The following is a 26,474-nucleotide window of genomic DNA, read 5'->3' on the forward strand; positions in this document are numbered from 1 at the left end:
AAATTCTCTCTCAAATATTTTTGGAATTTTGATTAATATTGCAATGGAATTTCAGAATCATTGATGATAAGGAGGGAGGAAACTGACATCTTCCAGTATTTTAAGTTTTCTCATTCACAAGCCTCATTTGTGTTTCCAAATATTTAAAACTCCATAGGTATCTCTCAAGAGAGAGCAATAGGTTTAATTATATTGAATCTATATGGCTCTAGCCTCTAGTTAAATTCTTAGGCGTGTTGTGTTTTTTTTTTTGCTGCTATTGTAAATAAGATTTTGTTTCAATTGGCTATTTCTCATTTATAAAAAGACTATTAGATTGGGTGTCTTTATTTTGCATCTGACAACCTTAAGAACACCTTTAAAATTTTGATTAAGTTTTAATAAATTTCATAAATTTAAAAATTTCCACATCATATTAAAAACAATAATACTTTTGCTTTAACCTAGTTCTTGCTCATTTTTATATTTTTCATATATCTATACCACTTTTCTATTTTAATAAGTTTCAAATAATCGTAATAATCATGTGTAGTAATATCTTGTTGCTATGAAGAGAAATACTTTAGAATCTTACAATTAAAAATGACATTTATTATCAGTTTGAGGAGTTCTTTTCTTTACATGATTAAGTATAAGGATTATTAGGAATGGATGTTAGATTTTATCAAATGTCTTTTTAGTATCAGGATAGTCACATGATTTATCTATTTTGATCTGTTGATTTAATGAATTACAACAGCAGGTTTTTCTACTAAACTACTTTTGCTTATGTAATAAAGCCAATGTTGTCATAATATATTACAGTTTTAATTATGCTTATGAATTCAATTTACTATTATTTAGGATATTCCTGTGTGTGTTTTTAGATAATAATTGGTCTATATTTTAGTTCTCTTTGTGCTAGCTTAAATTTGCTATCAAGATTATATGCTAGCTTTGTATAATGAAATGAGAAGTGTTAAATCTTTTTTATTTGCATTGCAGTAGTTTAAGTAATATTTGGATTTTCTGCTAATTAAAGATTTGCAAAGATTCACTCATAACACACAATAATTGATTTGAATATATTTCTCAATTCCTTCTACATTGACTAGTTTTTTCATCTTTATTGATATAGTGTTAATAGTCTTCATCTTCTTTGGAAAATGGTGCATTTAATGGCAATTGTAAGAATATATAAGCATAGAGTTATAGACAGTATTAAACTATTTGAAATATAGGCCTGCATAATGGTATGTTCCTTTCTATACTCCTACCTTTGGGTGTTTGCATGCTCTTTATTAGTTCTTTTTCTTGTGTTTCTAGTATAATTTGATGTTAGTTTTTATAAATTACTGAGCTGAATGCTTAATTTATTTTTATTTCTTATTTAATAGTAACATTAATTATAGTCCATGTCTTATATGATCTGACATAAACCATTCTGTTTGTTATTGTTTTTGTATTCATTTTATTTTATTTTATTTTTTATTTTTTTTTTGAGACGGAGTCTCGCTGTGCTCCCAGGCTGGAGTGCAGTGGCGTGATCTCGGCTCACTGCAAGCTCCGCCTCCCGGGTTCACGCCATTCTCCCACCTCAGCCTCCCAAGTAACTGAGACTACAGGCACCCGCCACCACGCCCAGCTAGTTTTTTGTATTTTTAGTAGAGACGGGGTTTCACCATGTTAGCCAGGATAGTCTCGATCTCCTGACCTCGTGATCCACCCGCCTCGGCCTCCCAAAGTGCTGGGATTACAGGCTTGAGCCACCGCGCCCGGCCTGTATTCATTTTATAAAATCAGCTTGAATTTATTTTTTTTTTAGCCAGTTATTGCTTTAGGAAGTCTTTCCTATTTTAACATAGTTCGTTTTTTTGGTTGAATATTTTGTCTTTATTTCAAATTTATTGCATTATGCATATAATCATTTTATGTTCTTGTATGTACTAATTTTACTACGTGTTCTAGGGAAATTTGGAAGACTGGTTTTTTCCCCACATTTGTAGGGTAAAGAGATTGCTATGTATCTATTAAATTACATAACTATATTAATGATATAACTCAGAGTTTCTATGTTCTTTATTTTGTATCCATACTACAAGAGAATTAAAGCGTTCTAGCATGACAACTGCTTTGTCAGGTTCTCCTTACGTGTATTTTAACTGCTTTATTGAGATATAATTCACATATCATACAATTGACCCATTTAAAGTGTATTCACAGAGTTGTGTGACCACCAACACAATAATTTATAGAACATTTTCATCATTCCAAGAAGAAAGCTCCATATCCATTGGCAATCACTCCCTATTTACTTCTTCTTTCTGGAGACCTAGGCAACCATAAGCATATTTTCTGTGTCTATAAATTATTCTCTTCTAGACATTTAATATAAAAGGAAACATGCATTATGGGATCTTTTGTGACTGAGTTCTTTCACTTAGCATAATATTTTCAAGGTTTAATTTAATATGGAAAATGTATCAGTATATCACTCCTTTTTATTGCCAAACAATATTCCATTGTATGAATATACTCATTTTTATATTTAATGTTTTATGCATTTTTAAATTGCATTTTTTAATATAAAAATGTAACTTTCCAGTAAAACCAGAAATAAAGATATATTCTCCTGAGCTTTTATATATGTTGATTTTTATTAGTAATCTTGTTTTTCAATACAATGTACAACTTCATTTACAGTCTGATTATACAAGTGCTAAGTGGCAAAAAGATCTGGAATAAATATATTTAAAAAGGTAAAGCTGTAAAACTAAGTACATGCAACAGGGTCTATGATGATGAGGCAAAGTATCCAGGATATAGCATAAGATACAATAGTTTTGAGGTTTTAGCTGATGTTTCAATCATCTTTTTCTTTTGTCCCCTGTTTAAGGCTGCATGTGAACTCAATGTAATTAAAATTTCCTTTTTTTTTGTCAGTAGGGCCTTCTCTGTACAGCTCATTCACTTCCCATTGTTGCCAGCAGTTCTCTCAAATAGTCTTCTTGAATGGTTCCTGTTGCTTCTTTATCAAAGCAGGCTAAAGCATTTCTCATGACATCTTCAGGATCTGTGCTATTTAATTTCTCACCGAACAGTAGGGCACTGATGAAATTTATAAGCCCAGAACCTCACTCATTACAGAATCTTGCTATACATCAGTTGGATTCTGATGAAGAGAGAAGCAAGCATGTCATGCACATCTTCCTTGTTGAAAGAATCTCTATTCTGATCAATAATGTCAAAGGTCTCTTTGACCTCTTGAATCTGTGACTTGTCCAGTGTGGCAAACACACTGAATATTATGTTTGGTGAGTGCTTCTTGGTGGCCTTGGTCTTTGTCCTTTTGCTCAACATGGTGGCTCTTTAATTCCACTGCCAGACACTAGAACCTGAGCTGCCCTACAAGATGACTATTGTCTTGATGAGCACTGGGCAGTAGCTTGACTGGTTGCACCTTGGCATTTCCTACCTCCAGAGACAAACCAGAAGGCTTGTAAGACCAGTTTTTATTTGTTCACTTATCAGTTGATGAACATTTGAGTGTTTTATTTTTTAGCTATTAAGAATAATGCTGTTATGAACATTGGTATGCAAGTTCTTATGTGAATATTAGTTTTCATTTATCTTGAGCATATACCTAGTAGTGGAATTGCCGAGTCACATGGTAACTGTTTAACTTTTTGAGGAACTGCCAAACTGTATTCCATAGTGGTTCCACCGTTTTACATCACATCAGCATAAGTATAAGGGTTCCAACTTCTCCACATCCATGCAAATACTTGTTACTATTTTTTTATTACAGTCATCCTAATGGGTGTGAAGTAGACTCTCATTGTGGTTATGATTTGTATTTTCCTAACTGCTAATGATGGTGAGCATCTTCCCATGTGCTTATTGGCTATTGGCATATTTTCTTTGACAAAATATTCATTCATATATTTTGCCTAATTTTTGTTGAGGTTATTTGTCTTTTTATTGTTGAGTTGCCAGCATTCTGTGTATATTCTTGACACAAATCCTTCATCAGATATATTATTTGCAAATACTCTCATTCCATGGTTTGGTTGTCCTTTTTACTTTCTTGATGATGGACTTTAAAGCACAAGAGTTTTTAATTTTGATGAAGTCCAATTTATTTATGCCTTTTTAAAATAATTGTGCTTTTGGTATTGCATCTAAGAAGGCTAGGCATAACCCAAGGTCAAAGTCTGTTCCTATTTCCTTCAAAAAGTTTTATATTTTTAGCTCTTACGTTTAGTTCTGTGATCCATTTGGAATTAATTTTTATGGTGTAAGGAAGAAATTCAACTTAATTCTTGTGCATGAGGACATCAGGTTGTCCTGATACAATGTGTTGAAAAGACCATTCTTTCTCCATTGAATTGTCTTGGCACTCTTGTCAAAAATCAATTGACCTCAAATGTATGGAAATTTCTTTTCTCAACGTTCAATTTCATTTTATTGATCTATATATCAATTTGTGTGTTAATACTACACTGTCTTAATTGCTGTATTTTTGTAGTAAGTTTTGAAACTGTGAAATATGAATCTTCCTACTTTCTTCATTTTTTAAAGATGTTTTATGTAATTGGGGTCCCTTGCAATGAGCCTGGATTAGCATTGGCTTGTCCATTGCTACAAAAAAGGCTGCTGGGATTTTGATAAGGATTGCGCTGAATTTGTAGATCTGTTTGAGGGTAATTGGCATCTCTACAATATTAATACTTCCAATCCAGAAACATGAAATACTTTTTCATGTTTTAGTTCTTTTTTATCTTCTTAAAACAATGTTTTGTAGCCTTCAGAATATGTTTTGCACTTTTGTTAAATTTATTCCATAGTATTTTATGCTTTCTGTTTCCTTGTATATGCCTTAACATCCAGCATTTTTCATGCTACCCTTCATTCTCTTGATCTTAGAATGTTTTACCTATTAAGAAATACTGAGCTCTAGCTAAATAGTTGAAGGCATATTCCTTACTCTTCCTGTATTTGCTAGGCTTTTCATATTTGCTGATGTACCTATTGGAATCCTTGTACTTCTGAAGTTTCCCTGATGCCAATGAAGTCACTGCATTTTCATCAAAATGAAGCTGTTCTTGGTTCCAACTAGCTGAGGATATCAGGTTTCCATGAGATGTTAGTTTCTTGAAAGAAAAACCCTTGAGTATTAGAAGCCTCATATTTAATTAACCATCAACAATTTTGGAGGAATTGGTTAAATTAAAAGTAGAACACGGCAAAGGTGACATTTCATTCTTGGTTCTGTTAGGACATTTAGAAAATTATTATTTTTATTCTACATTTCCCATTGATCCTTTCCGCATTATGTGCTATTTATAAGCTATACAACCTTTTTTATAGCTTTTTTTCCCCCAGAATTAGTATTAAAGCTAGAGAATTTTCCGTGTCTAGTCTCTCTGCTATTTCTGCAAGTTCATAGTTTAGAGTGCCATCACTGATTGTCTCCACAGATTTGGTCATGTGCATTTCTATCTGTAAAGAAGGTAGGGGGTTTTTGTTTTCTTTTATACACTGTCTTTTTCAATTTTATGCTGCTATAGCAAAAATACTTGAGACTGGGTAGCTTGTAAAGTACAGAAATGTATTTCCTCACAGTTCTAGAAGCTGGGAAATCTAAGACCCAGGCACTGGCAGGTTTGGTTGTCTGGCGAAGGCTCTTCACATGACAGAAGGCAGAAGGGCAAGCTACCTAATGCTGCATGAATCCCCATGTACAAGGACTTTAATCCCATTCATGAGAAATGAGCTCTCAGGGCCTAATCACCTCTTAAAGGCCTATCTCTTATCACATTGGCAACACCGGAGTTTTGAAGGGGATGCTCATTCAAACCATAGCATATACATAGTACAAAAAGAAAAAAAAAAAAAAACAGCCCTGTAGAATCCTTGTGTGAGTAAGCAGCAAGTGTGCTTATTCACTGTTGTGTATATCTTTGTGTCTAAAGACAATGCCCGACAAAACTGGTGCTCAACATTGTCCAAGGTGTTTCTGTTTTGTGTTCTCTTTGACTTGAACTGAAGCAATAGGTACGGATGAAAGTAAGGTGTTTCAGGTTGGGTCCATCTTGAAAACACCTTCCTTCTGAAAATTGTTGACTTTCTCCTATCTTACTGTTTTATACTATTAAAAAATCTCAGCCGGGCACTGTGGCTCACGCCTGTAATCCCAGCACTTTGGGAGGCTGAGTCAGGCAGATCACGACGTCAGGAGATCGAGACCATCCTGGTGAACATGGTGAAACCCCATCTCTACTAAAAGTACAAAAATTAGCTGGGCGTGGTGGCATGCTCCTGTAATCCCAACTACTTCGGAGGCTGAGGCAGGAGAATCACTTGAACCCAGCAGGCGGAGTTTGCAGTGAGCCCAGGTCACACCACTGCACTCCAGCCTGTGCAACAGAGCGAGACTCTGTCTCAAAAAACAAACAAAAACAAGCAAACAAATAAACAACAGCAAAAAAAACTCACGTGTCCACAGCACCAGAGGGGTTTTTCCATATAACCCTTTCATTCTTTACGTGTGAGGGCCAATATTTCTATACACATTATTTTAGTTTTGGCATAACAATATAAAACAATATTGATTTCTTTTTAAGAATAAAATATGCATAAAATCCCATGACTCTATCATAACTTCCATTTTTGAGTATTCTCTTTCAGTTTTCCATATGTTTCCATATTCCCCCAGTGGCAATCATCCTGAATATATTACTTCGTATGCTCTTCCATTTAACATAACGTTGTAACATTTATTCTTGCTTGTGCTTGGCATGTATAATTTAGTGTCTTAAGAATCTTCAGTATTATATCAAAATCGACATGACTTTGAGCATCATAGGAAGTGTAAATTATGTTTTCCTAATAAATAAAATGTTCAGAGTAAATATTTGGAAAATATCACAAATCTAGTATGCAAGTTGACTACTTCTCCAACTCATGTTTCTGACGTCAAGTCCTGAGCTTACTATGTTATACCAGATAGTATCTTCTCTAAGGCTTTGGGACACCTGTCTGCCAAATGCTACTGTATTAGTTTAGCCCCTTTCATTTTGTGAGCATTGTGCTACTTTATTTGCAGAAAACGAGAACATGGAGGCTCTGTTCTAGTGCTTAGTCATTCCAGTAATATTCATGATGTCCTTTCAGGTATGTTTGTTTTGCTTTCTACTTCACATCTTTAGTTTCAAGGCAAGTTTGGTTGATTAACCATCCCTCAATGTAGACCAGTTTTTCTTTGGTGGTCCCTAAATTGGGAAACTCTCCCTAATCCAACCAATTTTGAAAATGGCACCAATATGATTTAGCTTGAAGCATATGATTTGGCCCGCCACTGGGTATTTTCTGAGTATGCATTTCTCGGCAAGATTTTTTTTTATGGCTTCTTGTCCATGTATTTCACCCCCAGCTTCCAGATCACACAGTTCCCTTCTTTGTGATTACAGAACTCCAATGATGCTCTTTACTAGCACTACAACTTTCTTGTGCATAATGGCAACATGCTCTTTCCTTCCACAATAGGATGGGAACTTAAAGTCACGTCTAGTTACTGCATGCAGATGTAATTTCCTGACCCTCCTTAAAAAACTGTTGTCCAACCTCATAGCTCATATTATCTCCTGATTCTGTCATAATTCCATCTTAATATTGTGTCTTTCAGGATAAGATGGCAAACTGTCACTGGAGCAAAAATTAAGCTAACCAAAACAATTGCAATTAAAATTCCTTTATAGAAAAGGAGGCTATTAAAAATGACACAAGAAGGTCAGGGTGTACCTCATATTTAGATCTTCTGATAATGTGTGAGAAAAGGAAATTTAATACACAATCCTCATTTCTGTAAGGATAAAAAGAATAGTTCCTGGCACAAAGTAGATATTCAATAAATATGCTGAACAAATTAATGAATGAACAGCTGGTCAGTATGGCTTTCCTCCTTGTTCATTGATTGATTGATGCCTTTAGCCATCACTTCCAGTGATAGGGTTCTTTTCTCACTGGATGATCCCAACCTTCTTTCCTGAGAAAGATGAGCCGTAGGTAGTCTTCTATTTATTTTGCTATTGTTGTAGTTTTACATGGAGTCCCCTGGGTTCTAACAGCACTATTCCAGCTCCATGGTACCTCAAAGCTCTATTTTCCCTTAAGAATTAAAGCCAATTCCACTATAGTAAAACCATTATCTTGTCACAATCTGGATACCTTGTTAGCATTCTTTCTCAGCACTAAAACCTCAAAAGAAGCAAGGTTTAGAGCAATGAGTTTGAGGGACAAAATATTTTAAGGTGAGTCATTAAATACACTTCAGTTAGCTATGCCTGCACATTCTCTAATAGCTGCTTGCCTGACCTACGCCTTTCATCCCACGTAGCTCCCCTTTGGAGTTGCTACCATGATATTTCCTGTGGCTAGGAGACTTCATTCCTGATCCTTGACATAAAATGCAATCAGGTATACAAATGAGCTAAGATCATAAAATGACTTAATTAACAGCACTTGAATTCATCATTATATCCCTACCCCTTGCTGCAAATTGCAAGGAAAGGAGTGGAGTGGGACAGCAAATCCTCTTCTTCAATAACAACCAATTGAAAATACATGCTCTGATCCTTCAGTGGCTTATTCATTCTTTCTATAGAAAGAGGAATATAAGATGATGGTGATTTGTTTTTATTGTTTGTTATTATTATATGCTTACCTTTACATAAATTCTCTTGTCAACAGTTTTGCTTTATTCATTTTTGTCTGGTCACCATGGGTCCTAATTTCTTTTCTCAGGGATTAGAATCTCTATTCTTCCTCCTATCACCCCTCTCTCTGGTCTATATAGTAATTAATCAATAACTACAGGCTTCTATCAAGGCTCCCAGGCTAATCTGGCTCATGTTCCAAGCAGGCAATTTCATCTACCAGTAAGGAGATGGAATGAAATAACTGAACTTCAGACTAAGGCCACTAGAAGACTGTGTGCCAGGACTGCTGTATTTCGTCTCCTTTTGTAACTGTCTTAAGCTGATCAGGGTTTGGAAATGGCATCAACGTTAGAGCTGAGGGATGTTATATAGAAAATAGCCATATGAACTTTGTAAATGTATGTCTTGTAGGCATTTTGTTGAGGCCTCAGTTTGTTGTATTACATAGTTTCTTCTACGTGAGGATTCAAAATAAATTGCCTTCATGTCTAAAGCTAAGAAAGGCTGGACTTCCTCTTAGTAATATTGTGAATCTAGTAATTAATTATATTTTCATTTTTGCCCCAGGAAATGAGATCTAAGTATACCTCATTTCATGAAAGTGTACAAGATATTATAGTTTTTTGCATCAGTACTGTCCTTGACTTATTTTTTTGCCTTCATTGCCTTGTCACACCAATTTCCTTACTTATTTTAAAATTTTGTATTATTTAATTGCTTACTTTTTTGTAAGCTGCCTCAGATTCCTCCTCTTTTTTGACTACGGTAGATATGAATCTATAAACAAATGGTTATGTAATTAAACAAAAATTTTAACATTTAATATTTGATTCAATTAGTTTAAAATACTTTTATTGAAATAATATTGAATTTAAAACAGATTATAAAACACCTAATATTATCTGAGCTCTTAGAAAACATTAAAATTACATTGTTTTAAAATGTATATCCTGGTAATTCAAAACTTTTAAAATCATTTAATTGTTTCTGAATTAATTTTTTTCCAAGCCATATTTTATAGTTACTCTAACTTTCTATCATTGGATTATCATCAAATTTTCTAAGCATTTGGGGGCAATCTGGAAATACACAGATGAGATTTTGTTTCTTGTTTAGATTTTTTACTTTTTATATTTAGGACTTTGTACATCTATATTTTCTGTGTCTTGAGATTGAAACCTCTTCAAGTTGCCCCATGAGCACCAAGAATCTAAAGAAAAATAAAGATGTGGATTTGTAGAATAATAGATGCTGCCATCGCAGTATGACAATGTCGTTAGCCCCTCCAAAATATTGTTTAATGTTGCTACTGACTTTCCATTTCTCCAGACCCTTTTGAAGACACTCAATACAGCTGGATGTCTGTTGCAATTTATCAATAAGTTTGTAATCCAAAATCAATATCCAGAGTTATGAGAATCTGCTTAGAATGACTAAGCTTTCCACTAGTGCTCTAGTGGGTGTTAATGCCTGCTTTTCCAAAGCAATTACATTCAAGCTAATAAGGACGGACTATTGAACACAGTGCCATGTTTCTTCACCATTTGTTCCTTGGTACTTTTATTAAAATCATAGAAGAGAATAGGACTCCAGTAAAAGGCAACAGAATTGGTGATCTATTCTCTGCATTCCCGAGCCTTGTATCTGCACCTCTCGTGAAATGCAATGTCTTCTGTTTTGAAAGGGAGGTCAAGGCTGCAGAAGGAAAAGTAGCAAGGACTGTTTTGTCACTCTTCCTCTGGAGCTTTCATATCTCCTTCTTGTTCTTCTGAGGCTGAGCTAAAAGGAGGGTCCTAAATAGTAGGAGAAAAGTATTATTATTTAGTTGTTTGTATTCCTCTTGTGGTTGGACACATATTGTCTTATGTCAGGCATAATGTTTTGGCTTTTCTGTGGAATGTATTGGTGGATCCTCCAAAATGCTCTTTATGTATAGACACTTGTCATGCATAGTTCCCTGGTATAGATGCATTCTCCAACTGACCTCCTGACACCCGCAATCAGTTTCTGTCTGTTGCAGAATCCTCTATAGCTTCTCACAGCTTGCTTGTCATATTTCAGCATGGTGTCATCCTTGACATAAGCCTATTAAGACAACTCAAACATGGCTGCTTGGCCCTTGGGACCCTCATACATTCTTATGGTGCCAAATCATGGACAAGTAGCTTGCCCAAGTTAAAATCCCCTTCTCCTTTAAGTGTAGACAAGGGATAATCCAGCCAGCTTTCCCCCTTCAGACGTCCACAGTAACTAGTCTGTGTGTTTATCTGTGCCCTGAAACTCCTAGGAACACATATCAGACTCTTCCAATATCTTTCTCCCTAGTTTTATTCTGGTCCTGTAGCAGCATGTGGCAGGCCTATAAATTTTTGTTGCTCAAAGAACATTAAACCAGTGTTAACATGACTTCTTTTCTGGTGTCAAGCCAATCTTTAAGTTCTCTTTCTCTTAGCATGATAGAGGGGAGGCACTACCCTTCCAACTCTCCTTCTGAGTGGGTGGGAGGAGAAAGAAAAAGAAATTCTTCACTCGTTTGAAAATTCTCCTACCAACTCTATTCAATAACCATTTGAATTTCTAGTCTTACACAGACCAGAAGCAGAAGGTTATGATGTTGGGGGGCTGGGAGGTGGATTTCATTCTTTGAATTGGAACTTCTATCCTCTAGTGTAGCATGGATTTATCTTGCAATTCTTTTAAAAATGTTTATTTCCAGTAAGTATCTGCTGAAAATTTTTTTTACAATTACCACAGATCAAGGTATTGCATGGTCTTTAATTATTTTTGCCAATACCGAATTTGTCTTTGTAATTTTCTTGACTCTCTTTATTATATTCTTATTTTGTTTGTGTGTTTCATGCTTTGCTGTGTGTTTGGATACTTCTATTGTTTTAACGAGTCAGATCTTGTAAGTCTGTGTTTGGATTTAACTTTCTTTCCATAACCCAACAAGTATGTATCATGAAAATCCGTTGTCTTGCCATTAACAACATGTCTCTGATTCTGAGAAAAACAGCAAGTTGTATGATCATGTGTATTTTAACTAGGTTTTTCGGTATTTGTAAGGTAGGTTTGTTGCCTTCTGAGTTAGAATGGCATCTATTACTACTTGTCTTCCCTGAATCGGTTAGTTCATCATTAATTTCCTAGTCCAGAATAATTTTACTGTGTCATTCATGATGGTTCCCAGAGAGATAGCCACAGAGAGAGCAAAAGAATCTAGGAGTATGTTTTATTGTTTTTACCTATAGGTCTTCAGCCAAAATTCTGAAAAGATAAGAGCAAATATTTCATTCAATAGTGTGTTACTCAACTAGGGAACATAATGGTATATTTTCTTTTCTGTAAAGCATGAAAGAAAATCTTAAGTGACTGACCTAGGACTTGATGTATATTATCATGAACATAACAGTTGACAACCACAAAGCTGAGTAAGACATAGATACTGGGAAGTGGGCTGAGTACGTGGATGACTCTTTTTTGTACCAGCCCAACAGCACACACATTCCAGTTTTCTCTTCAGCAAAACTGCAAATGACCCACATCTTTAACCCTCGGAATGACTTCTAAATATTCAAAAATCCCCCAATGTTAAATATGCATATGCCCATGGTCTGCTATACTTAAGTAGTACGGCCATTTCAAGGACAAAATGCAATTTTTTTTTCTGACCTTGATATCATAAATATATTTTCTATTTGACTAAAATCTTTCTGAGGAATGGTATTGTACCTTACTTTTATCTCTATCCTTTTCCATCATCCCAGTGGGGTTGAGCATAAGATCTCTAAAGTATTGTCAACTTAAATTTCATTCTGGAGCCTATTGGGAATCCTGAATCATTTTTACTTTCTAGGACAAGTAGCCAGTGGTTTGATCCCTTTGTCAGGGTCTTCTCCTCTTTATAGAAAAATTCCTTAAAAACAGTTGTCTGTATTAGCTATTTCCAATTCCTCTACTCACAGTCTCTTTTGAACCCACACTCATTGGTGTTTTGTTTTTTCCTTCTTTGAAGGAGTCTTGCCACAGTCCTTGACGATCTCCATGATACCAAATCCAGATGTTCGTTATAATTCCTCATCACATTAGGTCTATCAATATTAGAATAGCTGACCCTTCTCTTCTTGAAGCTTTCTTCCTTTTGCTGCCTTTCTTAGTTTTTCTTCCATTTCACTTATCACTCTAATTTTTTTCTGCTTATTCTTCCTCATCTCTCAAAGCCCAGACTTCAGATCTCTTTTTTGGTTCTACACTTACTCCCTAGGTTATCTTCGCCAGTTTCAGGGTTTTAAAAGCCATCGTAACTCTGACAACTCCTAAATTTATATCTACAACTCACGACTTTTCTTCTCAAACCCTTCTCATATATCCAACTGCCTACTCAACACATCCCTCTTAGATGTAAAGTTGTTATCTCAGGCTGAATATGGCCAAAACAAAACTCTTAATTCCTAAGCTCCCAAATCTGCTCCTCCCACAGCTGTCCTATCTCAATGATTGGAAGTTTCATCCTACTAGGTGCCTGGGCCAAGAAACATAGAGTCATCTTGAGTTTCCTTTGTCTCTTATACTCCACGTTCAATCTGTTAATCTTTTCAGCAGTATCTTCAAAATATATCCTGGTTTCAATTACTTGTCATGACCTTCTCTACACCAATTTTACCTAAAATGATATTGTCATTCACTTGTGTTATTATAATAACCTCCGAATTTCCCCTGCCCCTCCCTCCCAACTTGACAAGAGCAGGCATTCAATTAATATGGAGTAATTGAATTCATATTCCATTTGAATGGGCACTTTTGTTAAATGAATGAATGTGTGGTTGCCTATTATTGCCAGTTGGCTGTTGGAGGTCATGTCAGTCAGGTTCATTCTCAGGATTCGAGATGGCTTTTTGTCTCCTTCACCAACCAACACACATGTGCTTGTGTACACACGCACACACACACACACACACACAATCTTCACTTCCATCTCCTCTAAATAGACTTTAAAGACTGCCAAGATTACTCCAGTAAGGCAGTGAAAGTCCCTTCAGGTACAAGAAAGTGGGCTCCACCTCAGGCTAAGGGGCTGAGTTGGCCAAGACATTCTAAGGTTATAGAAGTGGGAGCATTTTTTTCTCTTTCCTGAAGACTAAGATTCTTTCAAAGTAGATACTGGAGTAAAGAGATTACCAGTGGGTAGGATCTGGCAATACTGCCCATCTAGGTGGGATTCCAATAAAATATATTTGGCTTTTTGACTTCTGGTAGCAGAAATGATTTCAAAATGAATGGTCACTGCTAGACATTTTCTTTCTAAAAAGGATCTAAATCAATATTTCTGCTGGCTTGGTTTGTTTCTCCTGCACGCTGATTCATTCTGTTGTTTCTCACCACAGGTCTGAGACTTGACTGTTATCACAACCCTGCTTTTCTCATTGCCCTACTTTCATGCCATGTGGACTTGATCTGCCTCTGGCTATTAGGTTCATCAAAATTTTCAGTTTTCAATAATAACTTTGAGTTCTCTGTGCCAGGTGCCCCAAGGCCTTTAGATCTCAGCCAAATCATAAAAATGAAGAAAAACAACTTTCCCACTTTCACTAATAGGAGAATAAACTTCAGATCACACTCTCAGAAGATTTGGCCTTTCATCAAAGTCCCTTGTTTGGGGTGACTGGGTCTGAGAATTAATCAATGGATATTTGGCTCACACAGAAGAGTTTGGAATTGTCGGCACCTAACTACAGCCCTGCTTTTATTATTCAGATAATAATTATTGTAGCTGCAATTAAAATCAATTACTTTGTGCTGGGTGATATATTCTTTACATTTAGCCCTCACAAAGGCCTTATGACATATGCAGTATGTTTTATCCCTTGAAGACATGAGGCTTAGAAAGGTTGAATAACTGTCTAAAGTCACAGAAGAGGCAAATAACAGAATACATACTTGTTCACAACTGCTCTTCTAATGCACATGCCTATTCTTTCAACGATTGCACAATAGTATCTCCCTTAGAACAAGGAGTCATACTTATGGGGCTGGACATGTTACTTTGCCTTCTTTCTCTTATGCCCAACCTTTCTGAGTGCTCTCAATTGTATTCAATTCTGTAATGGAAGAATAAGGTGGCAGAGCAGATTCAATGCACCTTTGTTGCCCAGATTGAGAAAATAAACCAGGCTTTTCAATGATTTCCTAATGTTTCCTATCTGATAGGAGCTTAGGGATGTTACAAACTCATGTATGTCACTGAACACACCATTGGATGAGGATATTTTCTATCCCTGCAGATTCTGGAAAGTGGAGCCAGAAACCTTTTGGAGGAAGGAGCCACATTTGATCATCCTTCTCTGGGGTTATTCTGTCCCAAGTGATTCATTCTCTTGTTACTTATTAAGAGTAGCTTTGAGTCCATTGCTAATATTTAAATTAGATTTTTGATATATCAAATTCAGTGTTTTTTAGTAAACAGCTGTAATTCCACCTCTGGGGGCTTTTTAGCTACATCAATAAGCCCCAAACCTATATAAATAACTCTTGATTGTCTGAAAGTGAAAATGCTTCATGAATAAGACTGGGGGAAACAAGGAACCTCAAAGTCATTTAAACCTATAATTGGATCACTCGTACTTTCAGCAGTCCCTTACATATTCCACAATAAATTAAGATGATTATACCTGACACCCAGATAGCATCAATTTTCACTTTAAATTAAAGAGAAGGTAATTCGACAGATCTTTTCTTTGGCCAGTAAGAGGTCTTCAGAGACTCCAGAAGCTCATTAATATATTGAGCTTTGAAGTTTTTGATTTGGCAGAATTTCTATGTTGACTCAGTATCAAGTGACCTAATGCTCAGATTTCTTGTCAGTTAGTTATCTCCATGGGTTAGAAAATGCTGCTAGCAAAGCCATTTATTCTCTGTGGGGTAGAGAAAGTTGCTCTTCCAAACTATTGGTTAGACCCTTAACCCCAGCTTGTAAATGTTTGTGGTGTTTCACAAGGTGGGAACCAGGAACAATCAAACCAGCGCGTTTATAGTGTCTTCTGGGCTTTGCTAAGCTTGATATAATCACCAAAGGGAAATAAACAATGCCACTTTCCTCCTACCCCTAAGAATCTTGTCTTGCTCAGTCAAGTCCACACCGTCTTTTAAAGGAGAAAGGAGGGGGCTGTTTTTGTTATACCCAAGGACATCAACATTGGGAATGGCATAGGCAGGTCATATTACCGCATATCAAGGGTCATTTTACTAGTTGTTTCTGTGAATGGGAGACCACATAATAACTGAGCAAGCATGGGTAAAGAAAAAAAATGGTTGGGACTCTTGGTTTCTACCATCATGTGATTGAATTCCAGGTCTATATGTTGTCTACTCAACATCTCCACTTAGTTAACTAAGAGAAGTCTCATATTTAGTATGTCTAAAACAAAACTTAAGCTGAGCATGGTGGCTTATGCCTGTAATCCCAGCACTTTGAGAGGATGAGGCGAGAGGATCTCTTGAGCCCAGCAGTTTGAGACCTGCCTAGATGACATAGCGAGAACCCATCACTACAAAAAATAAAAAAAAAATAGCTGGGCATGGTGGCACGTGCCTGTAGTCTCAGGTACTCAGGAGACTGAGGTAGGAGGATCACTTGAGCTCTGGAGATTGAGGCTACAGTAAGCCCTAATCACACCACTGTGCTCCAGCCTGAGTGAGAGAATGAGGAGACCCTGCCTCAATAAATAAATAAATAAATAAATAAATAAATAAATAAATAAATAGAATGAGGAGACCCTGCCTCAATAAATAAATAAATAAATAAATAAATAAATAAATAAAATAATAAAATAAAATAAAACAAACCTTCCAGGCTTCTGCTTCCCCAGAGGACGGAATGGTGTCCATCCCAAATATTTCTATCTGGAACCCGTGAAAGTGACTTTATTTGGAAAAAGAGACTTTGCAGATATAACAAAGGATTTTGAGATGAGATCATCCTGGATTATCTGGGCGAGCCATGAATCCAATGACAAATGTCTTTATGAGAGACAGAGGAGAAGAAACACAATAAACATTCGAGTTATGCAAGAAATGCCTGGAGCCACTGCAGGCTGGAAGAGGCAAGGAAGGAGGTTCCCTCGGAGCCTTCATAGTGAGTGTGGTCCTGCTGACTTTGATTTCAGACTTCTGGCCTCCAGAACTTTGAGAAAACGATTAACTTTTAAATTAAATGCATTACATTGACTGTTGCCCTCCACTAAAATGTAAATACCACAAGAGCAGGGAATTTTCCTCGTATTTTCATTACTGCTGTATCCCAAGCTCCTAGAAGAGTGATTAGCATTTATGTTTTTTCTGTGAAAGCCCAGAGAGTACATATTTTATTTGCTTTGCAGGCCATATGATTTCTCTTGTAGTTATTCAACTTTGCCAATGTAGTGTGAAACAACCATAGTATGGGTGTGACTGTGTTCCAATAAAACTTTATTTGCTCCACTTTATTTGCAAAAACAGATGTTAAATAGGATTTTGCCTGTGAGGTATAGTTTATAGCCAACCTGTATCCTAGAACGATAGCACCTAATATTTGTTGAATGAATCAGTACATTAAATATACAAAAGAGGGCGGATTACCAATCTTTTTGGAGCTTCATTATCTTTAGCTTCAAAATCAGGATATTAATTTCATGCTCATTTACATATTATAAGGTTTAAATGAGAAAATCTCCTATCTGAGTGTCACATGCATGTAATACACAGTAGAGCTTTCCTCCTTCTTCCACCTAAAGTGAGGCGGAATAGGCTGATCATGTTTTTTAAGCACAATATTTATTCAACCTCAGTGCACAATATTTTATTGTGCACAATATCTTAATGTTAACCATTTTCTATGCATTACTTAGGAGCATCCTCACAGAAGCCCTGTGATGTAGCCAGAGCAGGGATCACATAGAGTTTATGTGATCTCAAAGTCACTCAGCTAGAACAAGGCAGTATGAGAATTCTAGTGTGGGCTGAATTCTAGTGTGTTCCCTCTCTCATGACTCAATCATTAAAGAGGGATTATTTTTCATCTGAAATGTAAAGTATTTCTGTTTTATTCCAGCCTCACAGTCCTCCTATCCCCTGCCCCAAACCTAACAGTTACATTGAACAAAGACAGAGGAGTCTTGTACCCTGGCACCTGCAACACACCAGGGATTTATTTGTTGAGTTGCAAGTAATAAGTACTTATTGTATTATTTGCTGAGTAGGTGCTACAGTGGATTATATTTCTTAGATTTTGCCCCTGTTCTCCAGTGCAGATTCTGGGCTACCAGAAATGAAGGTGAATAAACAGCAGAAGGAAAGCACCTCATAACATGCAGAAGTGGAAGTAAGATGTGGCAGGAGTGAAGGTTTTCATTTAAATACAGGGCTCCAGCCAGCATGAGTTAGAGGACATTGCTCCTGTAAAACCCCATTTCCCACTTCCATTTTGCTGCACAACAAATCCAAATATCAAATATCAATGCCTTGGCGTTAAGGATGTGTTTCCAATTTGTTATGGGGATTTCTGGGAAATCAGCTTGTCAATATGGGGCAAGATATATCATCATGATGCTTCATGCCCCATAACTGGGAAGACTTCTCAAAAGAATGAGTCACTGATGCTCCCCCAGCCCTTGTTTATGCTCCTTCTTGGTAAAGAGAAAGCAAACACGTCACCTTGCCTCTTGGTTTCACTCGACACCTGTCCAGAAAACTTGATTAAGGAAACCTGAATATTTCTATTTCTTTTTTTTGAGACGGAATCTTGCTCTGTCCTCCAGGCTGGAGTGCAGTGGCACCATCTCGGTTCACTGCAAGCTCCGTCTCCCGGGTTCACTCCATTCTCCTGCCTCAGCCTACCCAGTAGCTGGGACTACAGGTGCCCGCCACCACGCCCGGCTAATTTTTTGTATTTTTTAGTAGAGACGGGGTTTCACTGTGTTAGCCAGGATGGTATCCATCTCCCGACCTCGTGATCCACCCATCTCAGCCTCCCAAAGTGCTGGGATTACAGGCTTGAGCCACCAGGCCTCTATTTCTTGAGTATAATTTCTGTCATCCCCATTCTTACTTTTTTATTTTCAACTAAAATAAATGCTAATTGCATTAATATTTGTAATCACAGTGGAGAGCCCGTCATAATTCATGGATCATTGGTCAAGCCAGCCTTGTTAATTTTCTGTGTCACATAAGTCTTGGGGACTATTAATCTCAGGGTTATTGGCACTAGGATACAGTAGCTTTTTATGATATTAATGCAATTTGAATGAGCCTTTGTGTACTAATTTGGATTTTGTAAATATAGTTAGGGAGGTGAAGAAAAGGATTAAAGCGGCACTGTGACTAAAAGGCCATCTTAGCCAAGAGCTATTTGGTAATAAGATCATTTGAACATATTTTGGTACTGTGCAGGCCCCAGAAATGTTTGAAGAGTGGGATGAAGGGAAAAGATAACACTGGAAATGGCAGAGGGATTATTTTCTTCTGTATTTCAGCTCTGCCAACAAGGCAACTGGGGAAGAGAAGGGCTGAATGAACACAAAATTTCTGGTTGCTGCACAAAATAGGATCAAAGAAAAGAGAAGAATAATCAGAGGTAATGATGGTAATTTGTTTTCTAGTTCAAATATAATTGACCCACACTGAAGACATAATTATGGTACATTAAGGAGATTAAAAGAGAGACAAAGGCAAAAGCATGGAGCGATGACAACATGATTCAAGATCCTATAATTATGACGTTTTAAAAATCACAATATTTTGCTATTAGCCTTTCAACCCACAACATACAGGAATAGTGGAAAACCAAGCAGATTCCATTTCAGTTGTCAGATTCATGTTTTCCTTTCTTTTTTTATGCCTGTTTCTTTCCCTTTTAGTTTCTTCTAACAGCTGCTGGTACTTGAATGTTATCTACTAGTAATAAGCATGTGGGAAAATGGAGTGAAACAATGGTTTATTTAGATGAGGAGGGAGTCTGTAATGATAATTTCCCACTCCTTCCTTTTCATCTATCTTAAGCTTGCGTATTTTGGACTGAGTCTGAAATCCTAGAAGCCCTAAGCTGAAACTGATTTCAGTTGAGTATTTCCCAAAGTATGACTTGTAAGGCACGTTAGATGCTTTGAGGTTGTATGTGGACAAGTTTTTTTATTGCATCAGTTATGGATATATTTTAATGAGCATTGAAAATATTATTCATCCCTTAAATCTATGCTGTTGTGGTTATTATCTGGTTAGGATGAGACCAAGTAAAAACAGTGAGTCAATTTAAGGGATAACACTATATAAATAATTGTACCAATGGTGCATGACATTGGTACAAATCATGAGAGTGGCCGGGGAATTACTGGCATTTCTGAAACGTTGTTTTAGTCTCCCTTTTCCCTCATCCCATAGCACTGTCTGTTTGCTGTTCCAGGGTTATATAATGAAACAGAGGTGGCGTGGCAGTTCTGAAACACCAGTTATGAAATCGTGGACATTTTGGTGCTAACTAATAACTACACTAGTATTCCCAGCAATCTCTAATCTCCAGAGATCCGGGCTTTGAATTGTGTAACAAATCAACTGCTGTCTGCCGGCAGGTCAGTGATTCGTCCACAGAGTATTCGAAGAGAAAGCCGTAGATATCACTGAGGTTGAATAATGAAGCAGGGATGCGCATGTTTTTCTAACTCAGCGTGTGTGTGTGAGGAGTTGCAGTGGGTGGGTGGGCGGGGTGTTAGCTTGACTACAGGCACAAAATTATTCCTCAACGCAGAATGAGGTGGTGCTTTCCAGAGACATGCAGCCTCTTCAATCAAGATGAGATCTGTCAAAAAAAACATACGGAGCGCATTAAAAGAAATTCAGTCTTTCCCAACTCAGTTATCTCCTTACCAACCTCTTTTACGATACACATAAAGACACACACCCTTTCTTTGATCCAGGGCTCAATCAATCATTTTGGAGGTGCAATTCATTGCTTGCTTAGTTGTTTAGGGAGTTAGAATTCACCAGTCACTGTACTTTCTCATTGAACTCCTAAAATTCTTACCATTCACCTGAAAAGTAGAACTGATATCCAACCTACATGCTCAGCATGGAGTGAGACTATTTTTCTGAGTACACAAAGTGAGCTAAGTGGGTTGTAAAATCTAGAAGAGCAAAAATGGTCTCCAGGTTGAATAAAATAGGCATAAGAAATACAAGGAAACTTGATTACAAACCATCTGAGGTAGAAATATCTTTCCAGGTAGATTTCAGAAATGCTCTTTAATTTTTTTTTTTTTTTTTAATTAGGTACATGATTCTCACCTACCTTTCCTTTATGGCAAATATTTCTGCTTTGGGAGTTTCTAGCAAGTGCTTTCTCTCATTCTGAGCACCCTCCTGTGCATTGGGGCTGAACTTTCAACTCTACTCTCCGCCCGTGTCATCTTTTGTGAGTATTCTCTTCCTTTAAATTCCCTCCGAGGACATTTTCCTCATCCAATTCCTACATTTTTAGTGCGAGGCCCTGGAATCTTGAAGGTTTGAACAATGGTGATGTTGAATATTTAAAGAGTACACTCAGGACGTTTCTTTGTGTTTAGCCATATGAGTTCGTTAAAAAATATATACCCCTGTCTCCCAATCTCCAGGAAACTTAAGACAAAATAAATTTGAATCTATTTCCACTTCGTGCTATGCAAGTACAGGAAATTATGTCAGATTCTTTATCCCTTATTGAAAATAAACATTCCATTTAACCAATAACAATGTTATTAGTTTGCATAGTGTATTTGTTTGCTATTGTTGCTGTAATACATTACTACAAATGTGGTGACTTATAAATGACGCATGTTTATTATCTAGAGGTCAAGTCCAAAATGAGTTTCACGGAGTGATAAGATATTGGCAGGGCTGCACCTCCTTTCCAGGCTCTAAGACAGAAACTATTTCCAGGGCGTGAGGGAAGGGGATAGGCGTGCATTATTCAGTACATTGTTTTCAACTCATTTACCTTTAAGAACTTCTGTTGTAGACATGTTTAAGGTTGGATAAAGAAGAAAGTATATGGCAGTGCATATTTATCTGTAGTTAACCTATTTTATTTAATGTCCTGTAAATCATATAAGTTCTTATTTTGTTGTATGTAGCATACCTACACTTTTATTTTTCCTTTTTTTTTTTTTTTTTTTTGAGACAGAGTCTCACTCTGTCACCCAGGCTGGAGGGCAGTGGTGCGATCTTGGCTCACTACAACCTCCACCTCCCAGGTTCAAGCGATTATCCTGCCTCAGCCTCCTGAGTAGCTGGGACTCCAGGTACCCACCACCACGCCCAGCTAATTTTTGTACTTTTAGTGGAGATGGGGTTTCACCATGTTGGCCAGGCTAGTCTCAAACCCCTGAGCTCAAGTGATCCACCCGCCTTGGCTTCCCAAAGTACTGGGATTACAGGCATGAGCCACCACACCCAGCTTCCGTTTTACATAATATTTGGCACACTGCGTATCAGACACTTCTCTGCAATTGTCAGTCAAATCCATTTCAGTTATCTTTTATTAGCAATATTTGGAGAGTCCAACTTGGTCTTTCACCTTGAATAGCTTTCTCTCCATTCACAGCTTCAACTTTAGGCGTAGAAAAAGGGCTCCTTTCCTCTGTATATTCTTATCTCATAGACTTTCTCCAGATTCTGGCCCTTGAACTCTCTTGCTGTTTCCTCAACCACTGTGATCAATCATTTGCTTCAAATTCATTACCTGCTGTCTTCTTTGATTTGATGTTTTATTTTATTGTTTTTATATCTCCGTTACTCAGGATACACTGTTAGGTTCCTTTTAATGTACAGTCTTGACTCTTCTATCCTAATTTCATTAGACTTATTTTTTCTATGCTATAATATCATCAGACTGGAAGATGAATTTAGTTCAATAATAAACCTTTCCCTGCAAATCCACAAAATTTTAACTTATTAACTATACTGAACATGACCTCAAACAGAGACAGATGGTGTAGGTCAGTGCCATATCCAGAAGTTCAGGCCACAGCCAGCACCTGGACTCGGTGCTGACAGCATTTACCCAGACCTCCTTGGTCAGCCTGGATTGTGATACTCTAGCTTTAGCCTAGAAATGGCCTCAGATGCCTTTTCAACTCAGCGCTCAAGACAGCCATAATGGCCAGGCACAGTGGCTCATGCCTATAATCCCAGCCCTTTGAGGAGGCTGAGGTGGGAGAATTGCAGGGAGCCAGGAGTTTGAGTTCAGCCTGGGCAACCTGCTAAGACACTATGTCTACAAAATAAAAATAAAAAATTAGCCAGCTATGGTGGCGTGTGCCTGTATTCCTAGCTACTCAAGAGGCTGAGGTGGGAGGATCACTGAAGCTCAAGAGTTCAAAGCTGCAGTAAGCTATGATTATGTCATTGCACTTCAGCCTGGGTGACAGCAGAGTAACACTTTTTCTCAAGAACATAAAAAAGACAGCCATCATGAAGCATCAGGGAAGGAAGGTAATCTTCAAAGAGAAACTTATTTGCCTTATTTGCATCCTTGGAATTAAACCGTGAAAGGAAATTGTCTAGAATCATATGGATATTTGTAGAAGGACATAATTTGTCATGTAATAATTTTACTTGCTCCTTTGTCTCACAGGGCATTTTTAGTAACTCTAATAAGTATTATTTTTCAGGTGCTTTATAACCCAAGAAAAGTTCAAGTGCCCAGATATATTAGTCTGTTTGAGATCTGTAGGGAAAGATTCAATATTAGACCTTCTAAGCATGACAGTTCCATTTTAGACATGCCCAATTTACCACACTTCAGCTTTAAGCAACCTGGGGCAGGATAAAGGCTGTGTTCTGCTCCTGTTTGACACCTTCTGAGGATCCATTGTCAGTTTTAACAAGCTGTGTATTGACATTATTCAACATACCTTATCCGCTAAGATGCATTCTAGCCTTTTAAACAAGGGTGTACATTTAAACTGGCAATGGGAATGACTGCTATAATGCTTATGGTGTCAAAACTTTCACCTATGCTGGGCCCAGTGACTCACTCCTATAATCCAAGCACTTTGGGAGGCTGAGGAGGGTGGATCATGAGGTCAGGAGTTTGAGACCTGCCTGGCTAATGTAGTGAAACCCCGTCTCTACCAAAAATACAAATATTAGCCAGGTGTGATGGTATGTGTCTGTAGTCCCAGCTACTTGGGAGGCTGAGGCAGGAGAATCACTTGAACCCAGGAAGCGGAGGTTACAGTGAGCTGAGATCCTGCCACTGTACTCCAGCCTGGGTGACAGAGCGAGACTCTATCTCAAAAAAAAACTTTAGCATAAAATGTCACTTATGGGTTATGAAGGTGTTGGACGATGCAAGGTGCAATTTTTTAGTCTCCAGAAATTTTGCAAGGAAAATATAAATACTCCAGCAGGTTTTAATCAGTTCTTTCATTCAAAAGGAATTATGTGAAATTCAAGCTCTGTCTCTCTCTCTCTCTCTGTCTCTCTCTCTATATATATTATAATATATGTGTGTATATATAATATGTGTGTATATATATACACATATGTGTGCATGTGTATCTATGTTTCTACTGTCTATTCTGTCCCCACTCTCTTACATTCAGTAGAGAAAAATCAGTTTTATATTCTTTTGAGTGATGAATTATTCATGAAACTGCTGCTCCATGGATCAGGTGTTTTGCCATGTCACCCTGCTGCACACACGACTTGGATCTCTCATGCACAGTAGTCTGCTTGGCTCTCCTCTCGAGCACCAGGAAATCACACTATTCTTTCCTCTCTCTTCCCCTTGTTGCCTAAAACGGTACAGTGCATACCTCATTGGGTGTAACCAACTTTACAGAAAGATTAGAGTAACTGAGGGAAACTACAATACAAAAGGGGAAAAATATGAAATGCAGTTTTTTCCTATAGTGGAAAGCATCTAAGACATTTAGTTTTTGAGGAATAAGGGTTGATTTGGGTGGGGAGGGTTTCTGTGGAATATTTTCTGTTCCTAACTCTGTCTATCTGCTCTGACACCCATCTCACTCTGGGACCACTATTTCCTTCCAGTATCTGGTCTGTTTCAGGCCATCCATGGTATGTTCTACCCGCAAGGATCTACTCACATGAGCCAATGTTTAAATTATTTGGTTTAAAATAATATTTAGAATAATGGCTCTGGGGACTCCAGCAAAACAAAATCTGTGGCTCCTGCCTCTCTGGTTCCACAGAATAAAGTGTCAAAGAGTAATAGGGTATGAGTGGCTTTATCACTCAAAACCTACACAACGATGCATGATGGCATAAGGCAATTCCGTTTGAGTATTTTCCAGAAGTGGGAGTTTAAGATGCACCTGGTTGTCCAGTAATTAACTATAAAATCAGACAGAGAGGAATTCTTACCTTTAAAAAAGAAATGATTTTTAAGAAGACTGTAGTCTAAACCAAAAGCAACAAATTCTATTGCTTATTTGACCAGGCAATGAAATGAATTAATTAGGTAGGGTAGGAATTGTGGCAAACCGAAGACTACCTATTTCTTCTAAAGGTATCATTCATAGACCTCAGAGCACTAGCAGTTGCTCAATTCCAAGGCGTTGGCATATTTATATAACATAGGTACAATTCCATTGTATTAATTTCACTTAGGATACAAGCTAAGTGGTGCCCTTTGAGTTTATAAAATAATGTGGCTCTGTGACACTGTAGCTGATTTTCAGTATGTGGTAATTCAAGCTTAGAGTTGTCAGATCTTGCATTTTTTTCAAGAGAAGTCACAATTCTATGTGAAATCTTCCAATTTAATTTTTTGCAAGTAATTCAAGTCAAAAACAACTCTGTGTAAGCCAACAAAATATGTCTGCTGGCCAAATTTGTCCTATAAGCAAAGATAACTGCCTTCCATCTACATCCTTTATGTGCAAGAGAAACATTTTCCTAACTGCCCTAATAAGTTGAGAGATTGTTTTTCTTACAGCAAGGATAGTACTTCACAGTATAATTAGAAAGACTCCACCTCTTGCTTTGCTTGAGGCACTTCTGGTTTATGATTATAATCATAGTACCCAGTTTGCTTTAGCACTTTTCTTAGATTTTTCATTTTTTAATGAAAAATGTGTTATATAGTGTTATATTGACAGCTGCATTGAAATAAGCAGTGTGCATTTGGTTGATTTCATTTCTGTTTCCATCTTCTGCCATGCCAAGTGTGAGTTACATGTGCAGTGAATAGAGGTTTAACTTTAACATGTAGTTAATGTAAAAAATGAACAAGTGATGCCACATTTCTCTATTCTGGCCCTTTGAAAATGCAAGTTAACTAACACCCTAAATCCTTCCTGTCATTGACAGCATTAAGCATTCTTGTTGGTGAAATAAAGTAGACTCCTTTCGGAGAAGTAGAGATAACTAACATCTACTTTTAGGTGTTGATGGGAGAACTGTTGTTTTGTTGCTATCTCTGCTGGCTACTTGGTGAATTGCCGTGGTCCTGCCTTGGGATGCTAGATAAATAAAGCACCAGATCATGGTTGCAGACAGCGGGAACCATGCAAACTTATAGGCTAGATATATGTGCAATATGTAGGGAAATAGAGAGTAGTTGGAATGCTGATGCTACAATGATTTTTGTCATCTGTTTAGTGGTAACTCTAGAGCAATTTATTTATTTTACTATTTATGCTTTTAAAAATTGTTTTCAATGAATTCTTGGCAGCAATTAGTTAAAGCAAAAAGAATAATGTATATTTAATAAGAAACTAAATATAAATTTTTATTTCTTAAAAA

General features: G+C 37.1%; 1 pseudogene; it reads right to left on the reverse strand.

Moving 5' to 3' along the window:
• Nucleotides 1-2,842: 2,842 nt before the first annotated feature.
• Nucleotides 2,843-3,339, reverse strand: LOC112609973 (annotated as a pseudogene).
• Between the last annotated feature and the right edge of the window lie 23,135 nt (nucleotides 3,340-26,474).

Source organism: Theropithecus gelada, chromosome 16 (genome assembly GCF_003255815.1).
Source record: "Theropithecus gelada isolate Dixy chromosome 16, Tgel_1.0, whole genome shotgun sequence".
Lineage (NCBI taxonomy): Eukaryota > Metazoa > Chordata > Mammalia > Primates > Cercopithecidae > Theropithecus > Theropithecus gelada.